Genomic DNA, 7,672 nt, shown 5'->3' on the forward strand with positions numbered 1-7,672 from the left:
TTTTTTTTATGATTTTAAAATTTTAATAAAATAATATATGTCATGAAATAAGTGTTTTGATATTTATTATGAATTAATGCCAATATCATCTAATTTTCATGGTTGTTTTAGTTATATATATATATATATATATATATATATATATATATATATATATATATATCAAGATTTTAACCATGAAGTTTCACCTTTATTTTATTATGAAGATTCTTAACTTGTAAGTAGACTTTATTACAACATTCATGTTTATATGACATTTTTTTAATTAATTAATTTAATTAAAATAAAAGGCATAACTACTTTAAAATAAATCTCAATTTTTAATTTACATCTACTATTAAAAATATTTTAAAATATTGAAAGTTAAATCTTTACCATTCATCTAATAATTAAATCAAAATTAATCCTATTTCAAAATATACACACATAACATAATTATATTACATTTAAATTAAACCATAACATTTAAACTTATATTTATTAAAATTTATACCGCACACACGACACATGTTTATATTAAAGTTATTAAGGTTTAAGTGATCAGAGACTTGCACAATTATTCATATTATTGGAGATTTCTAGAAAAAAACAATGCAATGTTTTTTATCCATCCAACTATAACATTTAAACTTATATTTATTAAAATTTATACCCCACACACCGCACATGTTTATATTAAAGTTATTAAGATTTAAGTCAGAAGAGACTTCCACAATTATTCATATTGTTAGAGGTTTCTAGAAGAGAACTTCCATTTGATCCATTCAACATTACAAATGTTTATTCCATCTATCATCACGCACCAAAAAGTTTTCAAACAATTATTAAGATTGTTTTTGTCAAAAATAATTATATATATATAGATTATGTGTCTTGCATCTTGATTATTTGGATGAAAAATGAATTCATTTTATACTATTTAAAAGTATTTTATATTCAACTATAAAAGAAATATTTTGAGTTAAAATAAATGTTTGATTAGATTTTTTTAATATTAAATACTTAAAAAAACGATATAGCTTTAAAAACAGGATTATGTTGGATTTGGACTCTCTTTAATCATGATTTTTAAAGTATTTTATATCCAATTATAAAATAAATAAATTAAGCTAAAATAAAACATATAGCTTTACATGATTTTTAAAGTATTTTATATCCAATTATAAAATAAATAAATTAAGCTAAAATAAAACATATAGCTTTACAAACAAGATTATGTTGGATTTGGACTCTCTTTAACTATGATTTTTAAGGTATTTTATATTCAATTATAAAATTGATAAATTAAATTAAAATAAGTGTTTGATTAGATATTTTTTTAATATTAAATAAATAAAAAAAAATCATATATCTTAGATAACAAGTTTGTTTTAAAGTATTTTATATTCAATTATAAAATTAATAAATAAGTTAAAATAAGTGTTTGATTAGATATTTTTGGACTCTCTTTAGCAATGATTTTCAAAATATTTCAAAATATAGAAAGTCAATATTTATATACTTAAAAATGGAAAAGTTAGATAACAAGTTCGTGTTGGATTTAGATTCTCTTTAACAATGCTTTTCAAAATATGAAAGGCCACTATTTGAATACTTAAAAATGATTTTCAAAATATGAAAGGCCAATATTTGAATACTTAAAAATGGAGAAGGAAATATAGGTATTGTTTTACAATGCTTTTCAAAATATGAAAGGCCACTATTAGAATACTTAAAAATGATTTTCAAAATATGAAAGGCCAATATTTGAATACTTAAAAATGGAGAAGGAAATATAGGTATTGTTTTAAATTGAATATGACATTTTTTTAATGGTAGTTTGATTTGATTTTTTTTATTTAAATATAAAAATAAGTTTTATATAATATAAACAAATAAATATCAGTTTGGAATTTTTTTGTTTATAAATATAGAAAAAATTAAAAAGTTTATAATTTGGGAAAATTTTAAGGATGAAAATATATTTTATTTTTTTAAATAGAATGAGTAATGGTTTTATATTAAAAAATTGGATTAGGGACCAGAGTTGTCACGCCCTTATTCTAGCAGTGGTCTTTCAACCACACATAAGCAGGTGCGACACCACTACTCACTTTCTTTTCACCAATACTTATGAGTACAAGCTACGCCTAACATTCAACACTTAGTTATTTTTCTTCAATTCTACTAAGCACATTCATTACACAATGGAAATAACATTTACATTATCTTCATTTATCAATATGCACAACGGAAATACTTTCTTTTAATGGGAGGAAAAACTCCTATTTTAGAGTCTTCCCAATAATAATAAAACAGTGTTTTACAAGTATTTTTACAAGTACAACCTTTGTCAAGAAACCCCAAATTTCACCTTAGCAGTTCTGCCAATTTTTAGCAACTCGGTATGCTTGTGTCAAGTCACCCACCACACCGGGTCGGGTCGCCCTTCTGTTCAACAGGGCCCACGTTCTTCGTTCAGGGTGGCCCAAACTCGTGTCATGTAGTGAAACTCGCCCCCAGGTAAAGTTGCCCACCCCGCTGGGTCGGGTTGTCCTCTGCAACTCGTCTGCACTGCAGACCTTTTGCAATTTGTTGTAGCTCGTCCGCACCGCAGACCCTCCACAGTTCATCGTAACTCATTTGCACCGCATACCCTCCACATCTCGTCGTAACTCGTCTGCACTGCAAACCCTCCGCAGCTCGTCGTAACTCGTCTGCACCATAGACCCTCCACAACTCATTGCAACTTGGCATACTTCTGCAGCTCGTCGCACCGTAAACTTCCGCAACTCATTTCCTTATCTCCTCAGCTTGGTACTACGACCCTCGGTCTACCTGCACCTCGCCTTTGCTTCTATTTCCTTTCCTCTTACTCGCCTAAGTATTGCTTGCTTGAACTTGCTTAAGTTCAATGCCTCCTTCTCCCAAGTCGCCATCTCCAATATATACCCATCCTCCATGAATTAAGGTGGGTTGTCCTACCCAAGCCAACCACACAAATCTTCCCATGGAAATTCCAAGTAATGTGTCGGCCCACCAACTCATCTGTTCCGCATGTCGGCCCACCAACTCATCCGCTCCGCACGTCGGACCGTCAACTCGTCTGTTTTTTTACATCTCTTATAGACTTGTCGTGTGCACCCATACTTAGCCGATTTTCACAATCTTAGTTTTTTACTCTCCAAGTAACTCGTTGTACCATCGCAATTTGTCGTCATACACTTGCCGAGGTGCGTTTAACAGAATGCACCCACTCATCGTCGCAAACTCAGCTCGTCGCACATAACCAAAGTTTGTCTCCCATCGTCACTCGTCTCACATGAGCGCACTCAGCTCGTGGTTGTGACATACTCCCCCACTTTGAACGGTTTTTGTCCTCGACAACTCCATCATACATTGTCGCAAAGTGTCGCTAGCTCCAACATCTGCAAAATTTCCATTCTACCCATCTCTGATCTATCATCGCATAAACCACAAAGGTTCATGACCCCATGAATAGGAAAGTCTCCTCAATCCATATCATCAACCACATCCGTTGTAATCTCTACATGCTACCCCACCGTGGAAGGTTGGTTCCTCCAACTCAAGCTACATGCTATCACTACAACATATATCGTGTTGACCCCATCATGTATCATCACCATGTGAACTGTTGCCATGATAATCCAACTCAACTCCAACATATTTCAGTACACTGCAAGCACCCATGACTTGAACTAGTTGGGTAGCTAATCCATGTGTCACGCTCAAACCATGAGAATGCACTTCCTCATGCCATCATTAGTTGTTTCTCTCAACATCCTATCACAACATCAACTCGATCAAGAATCCATTCCATCTCCATCAAAATGTAAGTAAGTCATGCCCAAGTCCATGAAGTAGTCTCCATCTCATCTGCAACATGTTGTCCATGATGTTGGTGTCAATGTGTTGCATGTCAATCAGTTTTATCTATCCAAACATCATCATTCATATGTGTTAGGCCCATCTCCTCAGAATGAAGAGATCCTCTCATCAAACCAACTCTCAATGTGCCACATTCACGTCCATGAAGCAACCTCCATCTCATTTGTAATATGCCATCCCTCAAGTCTGTCAAAAGGACAAGTATACACCTGTCTCATCATCCATGTGCTGCTCATGGTCAGAGACCAATCAGCCGCCATGTATATCAAAAGTGGTTAAGTCTTGTCTCAACCCATGCCCAAGTGTTGCCACCAAGGCATCGTCATTACTACAACTCCATCAAATCCAAAGTGTCTCGTCTTGATCATCCCCATCAAGTCACTCTCCTGAACACACCACATAAATGTGCCCAAAAGTATGCACCCCATACTGCTTCAAAGTTAGGTACACCACTGACCTTAGCTCCTCAATGCATCAGATACTCCAAAACCACCATAACATGAAGTTTCAATGGCTGCAACTATATCAAGTCATCATGAACTCCTATGAATCATCTCCACCCAACATCTCGACAAACATACCTGTCTCAGCCTCAAATGCCACTACAATATGCCTCTGCTCTCCATATGGTAGGAATACCCTCATAAGTTTCTCACAAATCCAACCAGTCCATGGCCTTGTTGTACAAGAGTGCACAACATCCCATCAGCTCATAAGTAAAATGTCTCCATGTCGCATCAGCAAATCCATCCACACAACATCCCTACCTTGGCACTCCTCATTGGACGCCCATAAGTGACATCTCTATAAATGTTCCTGCATAATGTCCCTACATAGTGTTTTCCATGCTCCATCTATCCAACTCGATGTTCATGACCCAAGCTACCCATATTTTCTAACTAAGTAGGCTCATCACAACATTGGTCAGCACATCCTAGTCCTCAATCAGGTTTAGTGCCCTCGATCACTCAAACCACATATGTCGCATCATATCATGTATCACATCACATCACATCACAGGTTCCTTCCATCATCACTGCCTCCCCCACTAAAGGTCCACCAAGACTGCTTCTTGGTCTCAGCCATGAAGAAGTCCACCCAAGTTCCATATCCTCAATACTCAAGTGTTCCCTTTCTCCAATCTGTCCATGATTCATGATGGGCACTTAGCCAATTCTCCATACGGATAAAGCATGACCCATTCTCAGCCATGAAGAAGTCCACCCAAGTGCCATATCCTCAATACTCAAGTGTTCCCTTTCTCCAATCTGTCCATGATTCATGATGGGCACTTAGCCAATTCTCCATATGGATAAAGCATGACCCATCCTCCGCAATGATCATCATGCTCCTCCCTTGTCATGGGCATTTGCACCTTCTGCCATAAGTTCACAAATTACCCCAACAAGCAAATCAATATTCCTTGCTTCTTTGCACAAGGTCTCATCATAAAAATCCATGGTAAGGTTGTCCATCGCATCGACAAACTAGCTTTGCCCTTCCCCTCATATGGCCCATCCTCCAAAAGCTCTAATGAAACACAAGTAAAAGTAATACTTACTTCTTCATGAGGATCCTCCATGTGAGTGCTTTCATCCATCAATGTCTACAATATGTACGATCCTAGTCCATCTTAGACAATTGGAACTGCCTCAAGTTCTTCCTCCATCGTTTTCACATCTGCAACATCCTCATATATCATGACTTCCTCTTCTTCATCGTAATCTGCAACTACTTCCTGCTCCATTTCCCAACCAAGTTGAAGAAGTTTGTCTCCAACATTCCTTTCCAAGACCTCAAGTTCATCTCGAATCCGTGGGTTCTCTTCTTTCATAAACCTCAAGCCATATAAGGCCAGCAAGAGTCTCCCTTGGAATTCTTCCCAACTTTCTATGTATTTTCATTCAACTTGGCCCAAGCACAATGCCTGACCTCTGCTAAACCTATCACAAAGTGCTTCAACTTCAATACCAATTGCAACCCTGTTGCCACATCTCTACTTCAATCTTCAACAAATCTCCATTTGTTCTGAATCAAGCTCTGATACCAACTGTCATGCCCATATCCTGGCAATGGTCTTTCAACCACACATAGGTAGGTGCAACACTGCTACTCACTTTCTTTTCACCAATACTTATGACTACGGGTTATGCCTAACATTCAACACTTAGTTATTTTTCTTCAATTATACTAAGCACACTCATTAAACAGCGGAAATAACATTTACATCATCTTCATTTATCAATATGCAAAGTGGAAATAATTTCTTTTAATGGGAGGAGAAACTCCCATATTAGAGTTTGCCCAATAATAATAAAATAGTCTTTTACAAGTACAACCTTTGCCAAGAAACCCCAAATTTCACTTTAGCAATTCTGCCAATTTTCAACAACTTGACTTGCTCGTGTCAGGTCACCCACCTCATTGGGTCGGGTCACCCTTCTATTTAGTAGCGTCCACGTTCTTCGTTTAGGGTGGCCCACGCCCGTTTCATGTCATGCAACTTGCACACGGGCAAAGGTACCCACCCCACTAGGTCAAGTCGCTCTTCGTGACTCATCGCAACTCGTCCGCACTGCAGACCTTCCACAACTCGTCCTCACCACACTCCACAACTCATCATAACTCGTCCGCATCGCAAACCCTCTGTAGCTCGTTGTAACTCTTCCGCACCACATATCCTCCATAGCTCGTCGTAACTCGTCTGCACTACAAACCCTCCGTAGCTCGTCCCAAATTGGCAGACTTCCGCAACTCGTCGCACCGCAAACTTCCGCAGCTCATCGCAGCACAAACTTTCGCAACTCGTTTCCTTCTCTCCTCGGCTCGGTACTACGACCCTCGGTCTGCCTACACCTCGCCTTCGATTCTATTTCATTTCCTCTTGCTCGCCCAAGTATTGCTTGCTTGAACTTGCTTGAGTTCGATGCCTCGTTCTCCCAAGTCGTCATCTCCAGTATATACCCATACTCCACGAGTTAAGGGGCAGGCCGACCACACAAATACGCCCATGAAAGTGCCAAGTAATGCATCGGCCCACCAACTCATCTGCTCCGCACATCAGCCCGACAACTCATCTGTTTTTCGACACCTCCTATAAAATCGTTGCGTGCGCCCATGCTTAGTCGATTTTCCCAATCTCAGTTTTGCGACTCTCCAAGTAACTAGTCGCAAAACTCGCCATCACACACCTGTCGGGGTGCATTTAACCAAATGCACCCGCTCATTGTTGCAAACTCATCTCGTCGCACATAACTGAAGTTCGTATCCCACTGTCACTCATTGCACATGAGCGAGCTCAGCTTGTGGTCGTGACTGGCTTTTCCAAAACAAAATTTTTGATAACTGGAGAGTGTTGAAGTAGTTTGAAGACTTTGAGATTGTTGTTCCATATTATTTTAAAGACATTAACAATGCATATTCTACAAAAACTTCCCAGAATATAACAAAATTTATATAGGATCATAAAAAAATATAGACGCAGGACATGACACAGAGATTCAGAGCTTCGAATTTAACATTGATTTTCCACATTAGTACGTTGCCTCTGAGTTGAAGAGCTATTTTCCCTCTGGAAGAAACAATGGTTCCTTCCTCTCCCACAGTATTCAACGAATTATCAGTCCTAGTGATTTATAATGCTGCTAATCGATCACAAACAACACAAAATTCCTCCCGAAAATCTTCGAGCGTCTGCTTCATATCAAATTGTTGACGAAGAAGCTTGGCTTCCAAAAAAAGTTGGAATGACATACGACACTGCCTCTCAACCATATCCTCAAGC

Source organism: Pinus tabuliformis, chromosome 9, assembly GCF_031772625.1.
Source record: "Pinus tabuliformis cultivar Carrire ecotype Pingquan chromosome 9, CPIR1, whole genome shotgun sequence".
NCBI classification, from domain to species: Eukaryota; Viridiplantae; Streptophyta; class Pinopsida; order Pinales; family Pinaceae; genus Pinus; species Pinus tabuliformis.